This window comes from Oxyura jamaicensis, chromosome 2, assembly GCF_011077185.1.
Source record: "Oxyura jamaicensis isolate SHBP4307 breed ruddy duck chromosome 2, BPBGC_Ojam_1.0, whole genome shotgun sequence".
Lineage (NCBI taxonomy): Eukaryota > Metazoa > Chordata > Aves > Anseriformes > Anatidae > Oxyura > Oxyura jamaicensis.
In genome coordinates, this window is record NC_048894.1 from 13831149 (window position 1) to 13846966 (window position 15818).

Below are 15818 nucleotides of genomic sequence, written 5' to 3' on the forward strand. Positions count from 1 at the left end.
AACTTTAATTGTTCCAAGGTAACCAAGAAGGCAATTCTACTTTTGAAAACCAAATTGTCTCATGAGGCAAGTTTTCCTTTTCCTCTTTGATGGGAAAAAACATTTAAAATAAATAATATATGTGACCTTAGAATATTCCCATATAGTAATAAACTTGCTAGATAATGCAAGGAGCAAATGGATTCCTATAGTTAAATTACTATGTAGTGAAAAACTGAATTTAGCATCGTAAGGCACAAATCTGACTCTCCGCTATGATGACCCAGTTGGGCAGTTCAATAACAATGAAGTTGGGCCTCCAAGTGGCAGATGAGGCTTTTGTTTTATTTGACAGTAAATATCTGGCCTGTTGCTTAGCAGCCATATACAGAAACAAAGGCGTTTCCACATTACAGCAGGTAAATCTTTCACAGCAATTACCAAATGGAAATGAGAACATAATTGATCATTTCATAACAACTGAACACAGTTGTTTCCTGCAGATGTTTTAAGCACAAATAATGTCAATTTTGGATTTCTTGATAGTGTGAGAAGATTTCATATACAAAAGAAATGAGCATGGTGATTTTGAAAAAATGATATGGTGAAAGTCTTAGAAATGGAGACTAAAGTTTTCAAACTTCTGTCAGCTGTTAAATCCATATTTAACTGCATTAAATAGTTAGAAAATGTCTCTCTCAGAGACGATGAGCACTTACAACTCTTCCCAAATTTAATGGAGTTTGCACATGCCCTAGCAGCATTTCACTCTTCTGGAACCAAAATATAAATAACAGATCATCAGAGACTAAAAAGCTTTTGTGGATGTTTTTTATAATTTTGTATATATTCTGTTAAGCTTTATATCTATCATTGCTGATGCAAAAGCATCCACGTGCCCCAAGTTCTCAGGCTACAACTTGTGCATGACACTTACCCTTGCACACTTTATTTTCATGCAAAAGACTTCAGCATTTGCAGGACTCACCTCCTCTTCCTGGAGAAAAAAAAAAAAAAAAAGGAAATGCCAAAGCTACTCTTGCATATCACAGCTGTTGAGCTTTAAGTCAGGTATTTCACTGAGAAAGTAGCACTTAGCTTCACTGAGCAAACAGAAAGGGCCAAATTCTGCTCTCTGTTACCCTGGGGCATTTCAACAGCAACAAGGAATCTGCATGTGAATAACCTTGAGAAGAAAATTGTTTTCAGATACCTGAGCTTAAAAACTAAAAAATGCTGGTGTGAATTCTGTCATTTTATATTTTCATTGAGGGGATTGGGCTGTGGTGTTGTTGTTGCGTTTTTTACCCTTAGAGTTGATCCACAGGGCATTGTCATTATGTTGCTGTCTCACCTTTCAGTTGACAGACAGACTTCCTGCTGCAAAGACATTATTATTTAACCGGATCCACTCATCCTGCCACTGATTTGTTTTACTTTTGTTCCTGGCAAGGAACAGCAACTCTAGGTAACCTGTGTCCTTTTTTTTTTTTTTCTTTCTTTTTTTTTCTTTCTCATTTGGCTAATTCCTTCAGAACACTTCAGTAAATTAACCCCATGTATTTCACTTAGTAAACATGGGATCTCCTGAAAGGATTTATAAAATTAAACTACCTCAGATTTCCAGACAATCTTTGTTTTTCTTTCCTTTAGTCCAGTACAATCTTAAGAAAAGACACAGGAAGACAAGTGTGAATGTTTAATTCCTCATCAAATAGGAGCAGTAAGCACAGCATGAGAGAATCGAAACAAAAAGGAGGGGTTTTTAACAAGCAATGTAGATGTAGGCATGCCAACTCTATTTCTGAAGTTTGTAATTGAAGTATTATCAATGTATTTGCAATCATCTGTTTTTAATTACATCAGTCTTTTCTAGGTAGGGTTACCCTTTAGCAATTGTAATTGCTCTGAAAACTCACATCTTCTATGGGACCACAACCAAATTCTCATCCTAAATTAAGTTTAAACTGTTTGTATATGTCTGTGTGTATCTATATCTTTGTAACACATCCTGTACTGTAAAGCACTGAAGAATGAGAAGTAATGGGCTTCCTATATATATACATATAGATATATAGATATATATAGCTGAGTGAAATATTGTCATCTCAGCAAAGTCAGGCCAGACTACTGCAAGAGTCACTTACATTAATCTACAAATCTATCAGGAAAACATATTCAGCATAACTGTGCCAGATGGAATATTCTCCCTTCCATCTTGCCAGAGTTTAAAAACTTCTATCAGATGGTAAAAAAAAAAAAAAAAAAAAGCCTTCAAAATATTAGGTTGTAGATGGTATTTATAAAACAATTTTTGAGGATCCAATCCCAATTTATGTAGTATAACCAGCTGCTCACCACTTATCCAATACATTTCTTCTTTCTAACAACAATTTGGAACACAGTTTGCTTAGTGGTGTCTGCATCCTAAATGTTTCTCTTAACACCACCATGAGCCAAATGTATCTCAGAGATTTGAAGCAATCCCAGTACAATGAAATCACAGAATGGTTAAATTGTCTCTGCAGGACACCAGTACATTCAGCACCTCATCCTTCCTCTGGCATGGTATGTGACAATACCACAGTGGTACTGTGGCTATTCACTGACTAAAATGTGTACATTCTAGCTGGACTGCATTTCTTTTATAATCGTTCACATACTTTCAGTTGCAAGCAAGTTAACATGACTAAGTCTTGTGAATGTTTATCAAAAATACTTCCACACATGCTGAATATTTCTGCACAGCCATTTTGAATGGCCATTAATTCCTCTAATCAACAGAGGATTCAGTTATTTTGTCAAGGAGATGAAATAAAGTTTGTTATCAAGTAATTAACAGCAAGCAACCAGACAAAATAACTTGTGAATAAGTCATAGGCTAAAATATGTTAAAAAAAAAAAAAAAAAGTATTATTGAGATAATTGCTTAAAAAATCAGGACCCACTGGAAGACAGTAGGTGAACATTAGAAAGTTCTTGATAAACTGAACATGATAGCTCCAAAACTTTTGCAGTGATCATATTCAAGCTAAGGAGCTGGAGACATGACAACTGATTTTTCACATAGGAAACATGGAAATCTAGAAAATGAACTGAACTGGATTTCTCTGTGCGTAGAATGTATAAGGGTTGTTTTCTACTCGCCTCCCTGTTCCCCAAATGTTCCAAGAATCATCAAAACACTTTCCAAAGTCTCTATTAATGTAGGGAAAAAAGAAAAAAGAAAGGAAAAAAAAAAATATTTGTGCCCTATCACATAACATTGAGGTGAGTAGATATGAGGCACTTGGACACAAGGAAGGAATCCCCAGATCAGTATACTCGGTTATGCTTTATATGGAGAAAAATGAGATGCCTCAGATTGTTAGGCAAGTAGTGATACAATGTTTTCAGGTTCCTCAGTTAAGATTTAAATGCATATAATGGACAGGCGAGGATCACTACTGTATGTCTAACCTATATGCAGTCTGGAAAACATACAAAGCATCTGTAAAACACCTAGTTTGAGTACCAAGTACAGTCTGGCTCCAGAGCACAGAACTCTGCAAACTAATTTGGGGAATGAAAACATTAACTTCCACAAAGCTCTAAACTGGATTAACTCCCACACTGAAATTAGCTCAGCTAAAACTACCTTAGATACCTCAACACTCACTCCTCCTACAGTTGACCCCCCTGGAGAAAACCCTAAAAACTTTATCCAGTACATTGGTGGCAACAAAGTACTCTGTCCTGAGTAATTAACAGAGGATTTGGATTTCTCAAGCTAGTTTAATATATTAACATGAAAGGAGCATTAGTAAAAACCTTCTAGTCTGCACAGCAAGCAAAGTTAAATACAAACAGATGGAGCAAGTACTGCAGGCCTGTAAGACCACACTGCTCTGAGGAAGCCATATGGTATGGGGCAGATGGCTAGGTATGACTAGGAAAAAAGTGTTTTGTGTAAACTTTTGAGACCAATTGCCCAGTGTTTCCCCTGTATTCGTTTCTTCCAGCTGAACATCTTTAATAAAATGACCACTGGTACAAACAAATACATTAAAAATAACCCTTCTGAAGTCCCTTGTCATGTTAGCTACCTAGGCTCCCTGTCCATACTATTTATACTGTCCTAGAGCTCCCATAATCTGTTTGGCATGGAAAAACAATTTTTTCCTTGCCCTTCCATATCAGTGCAAATACTTCTTTTGCCTGAGCTGAGCTTCCTTGCTCTGACCAACCCAGAGCTCAACATCAGCACTTTGGCAAACTCAGGATATGGCAAATCCAAGCCAGTAATGCATAGTACTAAAACAAGTACGAGCTCCCAGCCAAAACTGGTGAATGGGTAAATCTGTGCTTAGGAACCCACCCAGAAGCTGACACTCCCTTAACCACACAATTAAATGTTGTGTGGAGATGTCCAAAGAAATTCAGATACTGCAAATTCCAGTAACTCCTTTATGTACATACCAGTAAATCCATTTAAGTGTTCTTTTTCACTTGTAAATACTCTGCTTTGGTGTATTTCAAGATGTAAACACTTGAGATTAATATTTTTGACTTCAACACATAGACAGTACTTGATCAATTTCCTAATTACATATATAAAATTCAGTTTGCTTTCACAAAAGAAAAAAAAAATAACGATCTGAGTACAGCTATAGTAACACAATCACTTCACAGACATTTATTTTTAATGAAGTAAAGACACCCAAACAAGAGAGGTTTGTAGCAAGATTCTTTGTTATGTATAAATATCTCTTCACTTTCAGTCTTCTTGCCATGATTAACAATTATTCTTTAAGCTAAAGTTGTTCTGAAGGAGAAGTGCATGAACTGCCAGCAAAGAGGCTTAGATGTCCTGTTCATAATGTTGTAGTAGCAACCTGTCAGGATACACCAGTTCACATTCATCCTTTTTCCCACAGAAATGTCTTCTCTGTGAAGGAATTTCTCTGGGAGGTCACAGATAGACAAGAGAGTAGATATTGCTATCTGCAAGGAAATCCATATTCCAGGCTCCAAGAACTAATCTGGACAGCTTGCACAGACTTTTTTAAATGAATGGTAGTTACAATTTTATGAATATTAAATCTTCTGTTCAGAATTGTTCTGCTACATTTTAATATTTTATCTGATTTGAAAATAATCTAACTCTTGCCTTTGTGCATGCCTATCAGAAGATCCATATAAAACATGAAAATGAAAAGGAAAAAATGTATAATTAAGTTCATTGCAATCTTAAATTTAAGTTTATACAGAATAAGTTTGGGCATGAGTGAAGTATATCCAAAATATAATGTGAAACTTTGGGTTGCTGAAAAGAGGAAAATACTGGCTCTTCTTGTTCTAAAAGAACCCTTATTCACATACATTATTATTGTCTAATAAATACTCGTGTTTTTTTTCAGATATCTACTGCTGCCAGTACAGGTAAATAGTACTATTACCTCTGTTTCTCTTTAAGACAGTCATTCAAAACAAATAATATTTCTGCAGACTATCATCAGATATGATACACTCATCAACTATGATGTATAAATGGAAGTCTAACTTCAGACTGTAAAAATATGCTCAAAAGAGGCACATATGGAAATAAATTGGAAAAAAAGTTCCATGCCTTGTTTCATTCACTTAGCCTAGCATGATAGGGCACATATCAAAGTTACTTTTACTGTTCAACTCTCCAAATTAAAAATACAACTTTCTGTTGAATTACAATGTTCTTATACTCCTCTGTATATTTTTTTACTATGTACAGGAGGGCAAATTGAGGAAGTTTTATCTCACTGAGACCCAAGTTCATGTCACTGACTTTAGGAATTTCTCCAGGATGCCTAATTAGGAGTCCCATCAACAAAGACTTCCTATATAAGTCAATGCTGAAAGACAGGCAACTTGAAAGGATAATTCAGTGTTGCTGCTGTCTAAAATTGCCTCTTCTCATGGGCTATAGAACAGGACTTCTAATCTCAGCTGGGTATTACAATTAGTTTAAATTCATTCTGGCCCAGCTCCCTGGGGTTCTTTCAGTAAAAGAATTTTCCTTTTCTTTCTTCATTCTCGAAAAAGATTTCTACTCACAAACCCAAGAAACTCATAGGACTGAGGTTCCTGTCTTCAACTTGGCCCTCCAGGCTTCTGGCAGCCTATGAAAAATACCATTCTTACTGGTGCTGTGCCTTCACAGTCATCACCACTGCTGCTGCCTTAGACTGAGTTCAGTTTTCCTGGTAGAAATTTCTATCTAGCTTTCTTGAACTTTAAATTCACCCTTTTTCTAAGTCAATGCACTCCCCTAGAAGGAACTCCAACTATAAAAGGTGGAAAAAAAATAAGCTGATCACAATGGCATGGCTCCCCACTCCAAACATTTGGTGTTTTGAGCACAGATAGTTAAAGTAAAGCAGAGCCCAGAGCAAATCTTTGCATCCGCAACCCTAGAATCAACCTATCCTGGAGTCCTGAGGACATCCAGGATGCACAATTCTCACAGACGTATTTTGCTCCTAAAGTAACCTGCTTTCCAATTCATCACATAGAACATAGAGCCATGGAACAGAGAAAAAAAAAAAAAAAAATCAGATGCAAGTGCTTATATACCTTCTTCTCAGGATATACTTTTAAACAGGCAAAGAACACAGCCTTGCAGAACCCCATTCCAAGCTTCATGAACTCAGGCAAGTCTAGTAGTTTTTCAATAAACCAGGTAAAAATATCTGGGCTAGCAATGACAGGCCAGCAATGTAAGGGTCATTTAGGAATGCTAAATGAGAATTTTCAGCCTTCTAAGGTTTGGATGGAGGTGGGGAAAGAGAGACAACTGTATTTCCCCCCACTTCTTTCCTTGACTATTGATTTTCTTGATTATTCCTCCAGAATAATCTTTTCTCTTTTTTTCTCTCCCAGAGGTGACTTGTTAGGGAAAGAACAATGATTTCTCACTCTTTCTTACTGCTCTCTACAATATATGAAAAACAAAAGGGAAGAATCAAGAAGCCGGTTTAGCTTGGTTTTATGGTCAAAATTCATCTCTTAGTAGTCTGGAAAGGCTGCACTGACTGAAAAAAAAAATATGAAATTATGATGTGAGGGAGAAAAAAAAAAAAAAAAAAGAAAGAAAAAGAAAACCCTACAGAAATAGAGACTGTATTGTCCAGTTTCCTTCAGCCAAGGTTTTCAAGAATGACTAATGATTTTGGCTGTTAGGATGCCTAAATCACCTTTGTGGGAATTCGTTTCCAGAAAGTGCTGAGTATCTTTCCTCTGAAATCAAACCTCTTAAAACTGTATATAAATGAGAAACCAAAAATGGAGGCATGGAAAACTTTCTTTAAATTTATAATATTTTTTAAAATACCTACTTAACTACAATGCCCAAAAACATACTTTGAAAAAATGTCATTGTTAAGGGATCAGATTATCTGTTATTCAGTTACAGTATTGCAATATATACCCTTGAGATATTCAAGCGGCTCATGAGGAAAACTAGGGAAGATAATACATTATCTGACACATGTAGAGTCTTAAAATTGGCAAAAATAATGCCTTCAGACATTTTTTCTTTGCTATACCAAGACTGATACTTTTACAATATTTTGTACATTTACTAGACACTGAATTTACCCTAGTAGTGATTTTTAATGACTTAAACTATTTTATAAGAAAGTTTTTTTAGCAATTAGTGTTTTTGTTGTTGTTGTTGTTATTTTGTTTTTTGTTTTTCCAATGTAGACAATCTCCTGCAGTTATAGAAATCATATGCACCTTGAAATCTTATATGTGAAGCCTGTGGAAATTTATAGATCTCATCTTCATTTGTTTTAAGAGTTCGTGTAACTATCAGACCAAATGGGACTACACAGGTGACTGCAATGAAGCATGTGCTTGGTTGTCTTTACAGTATTAGGACCTTACCCATGTTGTGTGACCTTCACTCATAGTCAAACATTCAGATATCTTAACACCTGAACATTTATGAAAATCCACTTGAAAATATAACACAGAACACAAGGTTATTATATGCTTACAGGATACCATTACTTGGTTTTCAAGTTCACTGGGAATTTACAAATTCACAGCAAATTTACAACACACAAGCAGCTGCATGCAGGATTAAATCTTCTACCTCCAGCAGTTTACAAAAGTTTTGCATGATATATGTTCACTACACAAAGCTAAGTGCCCACCAATCAAACTGCTATGAATGCCCCCAAACTAGTTATCTCTTTAGAAGATAAAGTGTGCTGTTTACATAACTTATTAAAGATTGCACCCTTGCATTCCTTTTTCAGATAAAAAGTGTGAGGGCATTGCTTTATCACTTTAACTATGTGTTTCTTTGAACATATTTGTGCTTTAAAGTAAACACCAATGCTATTTTTTTACGACTACTAAAATCAAAACACATCTTTCCAAACTAATCTGTACAATGGTTGGAAAAAGCCTTTGATTCAGTACCGTAATTATAAACAGGCACTTAAGTCAGACATACTAAAAGAGCATCAGTCATTTAAAATCAAATTAACAGTTTGATTAATCAAACACCAGACTGTCAAGTCAGATAATATACCTGGTGGCTTTGTTCAGTTCCCAAACAGGGTTTCCACTTTAAGCACCACAGACTTCATCAGCAAAACAAAATTTACTCAGGCAGAAAACTTTGGTTTACTTTAAACATGGTATATAGTATTACAAGGAAAAATCTCACAACAAGCCAAATTCTGATTCACTTTTATGTGGTCACACGGCAGGAAAAAAAAAAGAGACTTTACAGATATGTTTCCTGTCTCTTTGAGGCCCACACTTTATACAGGAAAGTGCAGTGGGATTTAGAAGGATGTACATTAGTAGAATCAGGTCATGCTTAAGAGGCATACAAAAGTGGTAGAAAAATAGTTCATTGACTTGTTTTTGAAAGTTAGTATTTTTTTTAATAAATATAAGAGGCTGGCATGTAGTAGATCATACATTGCATGCATTTTCACAACTGAATCCTCTTCCTCTCCATTAGAGTATTTTCTGTTCCTAGCATATGACATGGCATCTGAAGATCAGTCTTCTTCATGAAAATTTAGAAAGACCTTTTGCATTAATCAGTAACTTTAACACAAAAACTTTTGTAAACCATTCAGCCTCACTTCATTGCACCCTTATGAACTATAATTAAAGAAGTTGAATCCCATTTACCTGGGTGTAAAATTAGGAACAGTGAAATTAAAAGACTTATTCAACCTAAGAGAGAAAGTGTGTAGAAGCAAGGAATCATATGGGGCCCTAAACACTTTATTCTAAGAATTAAACCACCCTAAGAAAATATAACTGCTGTCAGGATGCTAAAAACACAAAATGGAAAAGGTCATGTTATGTAGTTACAACCCCAGAGGGGGGAAAAAAAAAAAAAAAAAAAAAAAAAAAAAAAGCACCAGCTGCAATATATAGCATGCTAAAACAGCCACACACATTTAGAACTATCCTAGAAAGCATCAGACCTGTGTCACAAAACATGTTATTTCTCTGTGTTAGTGGGATCAACCAAAACAGAGAAAGCGTGACTGAAGAATTGAAGTACCTCATCATTGACCCAGTGAAAGAGCAACACATGGCAGCATGTCTGGCTCTGTGTGTCTCCAGGTATTTTGTATGTGATTTGTGAAGAAAATGATGCTATTCAAGAAATACAGAAGGCAGCCACAGACACTCTAATTGTCCACAAAGGTCACAAACAAAAATTTAGGGAGACAGAAAGCCCTCTTTCTTCTGCAATATCCTAATTCTGCTGCTGTTGTTAGAGGTAGTCAGGCAAAGATTCTGCATGCTCCAGAATCAAAGTTTTCAATCTTTTGGCCTTCACAAACAGCCTGGAAACATCAATGAAAAAGAAGCTAGAAAGAGAGTTTCTCACTGTATCGGTTCACCCGCTATTATTAGACACTGAAAGATTGCACCTATGACAACCATTCCAAGTTGTGAAGCAGCATCAAGGAGCAGATGTGTGCTTCTGGGGATAGGCCCATTTTCAAAAGAATGATTCTAAATGCATATCCTTTGCAGTGTCTGATCTGAAGCCCATTTCCAGCATGGCAAGGAAGGATAAAATGGAAGTATGCCAAGTATACCAACATAAAACCTCTAAATTCATAGCAGACAATTAAAATGAATGGGAATAGGGACCAATTCCAGATTAAACAGCAGCAAAGGAAAAAACTTGAAGAAACAAAACTCACCACCTCATACACCAAAGATCCTTCTGTCATGATTCAGTTATGCAGCCTGCATAATATCTATGGATGTGTAACTAAAGAAAAATCAAAAATGCCTCATGTAAATGTTTTGAAAAAGTGATAAATTCTTGGCTTCGTTCCACCACTGTTTTTGATACTCATTCATTTATGATTATATTTCAAACTTTTAATGCCTCTATGCTTTCATTAAAATATGTATTCTTTGCTAGTTGCTTTCTAAATGACTCTTCTTTCAGGAAGGATTCTGCCTATGGAGCTATTTGGGGGGCTGAAGAGTCTAACTTAACTGAATATTTTTTTAATGTTCAGTGTTGCCCATTGATATGCTATGACTGTTGAATATGAGGGAACTAAGGATGTGAAGAAAATAATTGGCCAGTTGAACATTCCACCCCACATTAGAAGGACATCCCCCATCCAATTGCATAAAAATTAATTTTTTTTTTTAGAAAAAGATGCAAGAAAAAACATAACCTACTGCTTAAGTGTGTTTAGAGTGAAACAAAGATCAGTTATAGGAAAGCTAAAGGCTTATGGTAAAAGCATTTCTCTTGCTTAGATTGGCATAAACACAAAAGGTTTCGAAGAAAATGTATATCGTTTTTGCCAATTTATTACAGTAGTTCTGCTAAAAAGAATTTCCAGCACAGGTCAAAATCCAGTGATATATGAACCACAATTTCTTCTGAGGATTGGATCAAGTATGTACTGAAAATTACGACTGCTTATCTAATCTCAAAAGCTTCCTTTCTTCCCTTTTCCTCCACAATCTTGTTCTCTCCCTCTACAGCATTATCCCAATTTACTAGTAGTCCATCTCACTGTTTTAGAAATATCACAAGTAAATCCCACCAATTTATTATTTTTTTTATAACTGCAAATATTGATCTGATGGCTGTTTCAGATATCAGATCTCAGGAAAAGAAAATTTGTAATATATTGCAACAGCAAGATTCAAATCTTCTATCCGCTGGACTGAGTTCTTTCAGGATTTCTCCAAATTGAATGAACTAGAACTTACCACCTCCATCCCACAACCCCTCTGTAAAGACATGCCCTACAGAACTATTTTATATACTCCACACAAAAATTCAAACATGGTTCTGCACAACTGTAAAAGCAATTTGGTGAAAATTTGATTCAAACCCATTATACGAGAATTGGTTCAGATTGCAGATGGTATTCCTTAATGTGAAGAAGTGACTTCTTTTAAAAGCAATTAATTGATCTTCAGGGTAGATGGATCATCAGATAATGTTTACAAATGATGGCTATAGGATGGTTCACCTTTAATCCTTGTTGATTTTAATGAATTTAAGTTAGAACAAAAAGAAAAGACTTCAGCACATCTTGTCTTGAACACCAGAACAATGTCATTTTCAACCAGCTATACAATACATAATTTAGGAATCTTATTTTAATGGCCTCACGTGAAATTAAAGTGCTTAAGATAGATACAGGTTTCATTTTTAGGAAAACTCAGAAGCACAAATTAATGATCAGTGCTTAGGATGGAATTTTTAAACATTTGGATTCCTTACTTTTCTTCTCACTTCATCACTCAGTTTGAGAATCATTCTCTTACACACCTAAATGGACTTTTTGACTCTGTCACAGACACTTTGTCTTGGCATTCATATAAGAGGAACTCTAACTGCTCTAACTATAAAAGCAAAATAGGGATGAACTACCTCCTTTAACCTCCTTAGCATCTTGACCACATGAGATTCAGACGAGCCTTTTTTTTTCCTTTTCTTTTCTTTTTTTTTTTTTTTTTTTTTTTTGCCATTCCAGAATAGCTTTCTGTGCAGACACAATATCCCAAAACAATAGAAGAAGGCTATAGTATAAAATAACAATTTTACTCACAAACTAACAAATTTTAGTTTATAACACAAACTCCTTATACTATGCTGGAAGCTATGCTGGAATAGTTGCATTAATACAGCTTATTTTTGTATATACTAGTCAGTCAGTCTACCCAAATGGGGTCTTCCATAGAAGTCTTTCATGACTTCTTGTCATGAAAGACAAGAAGTCTTTCATGTTTAACTGCTGTCCAGGCAAAAATGCATGCATGGCCACTAACAACTTTAGTGCCTGACTAATTTTTTAGCCTAATATTTTGCTCAATGTTTAAATTCACTTTAAAAAGTAAAAGAGAAATATTTATTATGTTTCTTAACTTTTCTAAATCATAGCAGCTAAGTGTAAACATCTGAAATGAACAAGAGAAGGGAGTTCAGACAATTCAGTAACTTTATTTCCCTCATTTGCTGTAGACAAAAACTACCCTCTTAACATTTGTTAAGGATTCAGGTAAAACTAATTCAGGTGGAATTATTTCACTCTCTCTCCTGCTCTCAAGAATTTGATCAATAAAACAGGCTTTTAAAAATATCAGAAAGACAGTGAACTTCTCCAGAAGTCCATCCCACCTAAAATACACACTAAAAGTTCATTTGCTCTAATCTGGCATGCTAAAATATATATTCCTCACTTTTCACAAGAATTTGTAGGAGTCTGGACCATTTCCTTCATAAATCTTAGGGGTGTAATAAAGAGAAACCTTTCACAGTATGTCACTGTGATTCTAATTCCATTAACAACTTCATTTCAACAGAAACTGTGGCCCCTCCAAATATGTGCTTCTGAGATTGCAGGATTTTCTTTTTGCATTAGTTTTAAATACAGACTCATACAACTGTACAGAATAATAGCACTCAAAGAAAAACAAACAAACAAAAAAATGTTATAGAAATAGTTGTAAGCAGCAAAATTCCAGAAAAAGGGGAGAAACAGGATTATTTTAATAGCTTTTTCATATTGGTACTTGCTGTATCTTTAGAACAAACATTTATGGAAATTAAATCAAGACTTTCTCAGACTTCCTGCTTCCTTTGCAACATTCTCTCCTTTTTTGGTCTATGCACTGCAGAATAGATTTAGCTCCTTGTTCATTTTCCACCTTTAGTTCATGCTATCCAAAGGGCATTTGAAGGAGAACTGCACCTAATTAGCTCAGGCCAACAGTACCAAACCACATGGGATAAGAGTCTCTTCCCACAGCAAATAAAATGGGCCATACTTCTCTTTATATTTTTAATTATATTTCTCAGACACTAATCAAAGTACAGCTCAGTCATCTGCATGAGAAGTTACACTGTTGTAACATCATTTTCAACATCTGAAAGGTTGATACCAATAAAAATATGTGCTCACAGTGAAAAGTTCCCTTATTTTGACATCAGCTTCTAAACACATCCTGCTTCTGTCCAAACACTACCCAGTGTAAAAACAGAGACTGAAAACAGTTTAGCTATTGGCCTAACAAGTACAATGGTGTTCACCCCTTTTTTTGTACATTTTACTCACTACAATGTGAATAGCTGCAGTTATAGTAGCACTTGACCATGCCCTCTTGGACTCAAATCTGAATTCAATTGTCCCCTTCCATCACAGTTTTCCCTGACTGAGGAAGGTGACCTGACAGTGTCAGATTGAGGCCTCTCATCTTGTATAGTCACAAACACAATAATACAGGGTCATGCCTACTTTCCTAACAACAGCAATTCGGGAAAGAGGGTGTATTATTTAAACAAAAGAATTAATTATTTATTCCATTACTAGCAGAACTCTAGCTTACACTTTTACAGGTAAGATCCCCACTCATTTAAATACAGCCTTACATAAATGCCTATGAACTAGAAAGGAAAGGTGCATCTCAAACAGATTAAATAATCTCTCATTAAAAAAAATAATAAAAAAAAAAAGTCTTCTACCATCTCAGCTCAAAATATTGTTCATGCATGTGATGTAGCAACATCAAAAAAAATATATATATATATGACAAGGACAGCAAGTAAAATACATATATTTCCAGACTATTCCTGCAAAACTGAGGCACAGAGATAGCAGGCTACACGGGAAGGGTGTAGAATTATGTGTAACACCCATCCATGTACCCTGTGTTACTAAGTCACATGGTCAAAATTTCTCGGTGTTACTCCAAATCATTTTTGAATATTTGAACATATATAATTTACTTAGTCTGAGAAGGACTGTATATACAGTGGATTTTCATATTTTTGGACAGCACAACATTCCTTGAAATGACTCCAAACCTGAATAACAGCGTTTTAAAATTAACTCCAGTCACAGCTTCATTCATCCTTAGTGATGATCCAGCCCAGGAAGGGACCGGATAAAAAAACCACCCACGGTCACATGTATTCTTACATAAGAGTGGCCATACTGGGTCAGACCAAAGGTCTATCTAGTTGGATATCCTGCCTCTGACAGCGGCCAGTAGCAGATGCCTAAGGAAAAGTCACAGAGCAAGGCAAGCACACAGCAGTCCTTCCCTTGGTTACACTTCCAACATTCTGTGGTTTCAGGGCTTCCTCTGAGCCAGAGGTTCTGACAGCAGTTTTATAATGCCGAATTACAGGATTCAAATTCCCAGCCCTTTACTTTGTGTAACAACGGGAGAAATAAATGTTTTGCACTTAATTAATTCAGGTGATAAGCAAGATATGTTTTATCAGCCTCAACACAATTTAAGTGCTCCTGCTGCAAAATTACATTTGTTTAGGCAGATTTCCATGTCACACATCTAGACATGAATTCCATCGATCTTCTCATTTCGTTTGCTGTTTGAAGCTGCAGAGAATCCACAGTTTGTCCATAACAGATGCCAAAAGCCTAGAAACTTATTACACACTGCTCACAGTGTGGGTTCAGATACATTATCAGCATAAAAAGAAAAAGGCAAATTAGGCCACAGTAGGAGAACACATTTTTAATATTGCAGTCTGCAGCTTGCGTCTCTAATATAATGATGCTGTTTCCCAACGTTATGCTGCATCATTCTAGGTTGCTGAAATGAAGAGATGACAGCAATCTAAATTTTTACAAGTGACTGGGCAATGCAGATAGTCAGTCTGCTTGATGAATTCCAGAGAAACCTTCAAGGCCAAAGTGAATGAGACATTTTCAAAGAATTCTTTAGGCATTCATACAGACAGAAATTAGGTATGAATCCATTCAATGTATCGAACTTGGGGGAAAGGGAGATTTTAGTGCATTGTTCCAAAAGAACAGAAAGGAGAAACATATGTTACCTGTAAGCAAAATCCATATACCTTCTTTAAACTGTGTATGTGCAGTCCTGTTGGTTAGATAAATACACACACCACACACAAACTTCACATAAACTATCATCTCAAGAAATAATCGCTTGCCAAGAGGATTATCTGTGCCATTATGGCTTCTCTCTGGAGCTGATGAGAGGTTACCTTTTACATCATATCCACTGTTACTCCAGACATAACAGAAATCTTGAAAGCAGATATCAAAGAGTTGCAAAGATATACAGTCAGCAAGGAAAAAGGTTGCAAAACTTGTAGATTCATGATACATTCCTCCAAGATTTTGGCCATCTGGGGCAACTAAAGTTTCCTTTGAGGAGAATCTCCTCACTAAGGATTAGTAACTGATACTGAGGAATACCTGAGAGACAATGAAATTTTAAACTATATTACTTTTATGAAGCAACACGTTTTCCTGTTTAAGAAAAAAAAAAAAAAAAAAAAAAAAAAAAAAAAA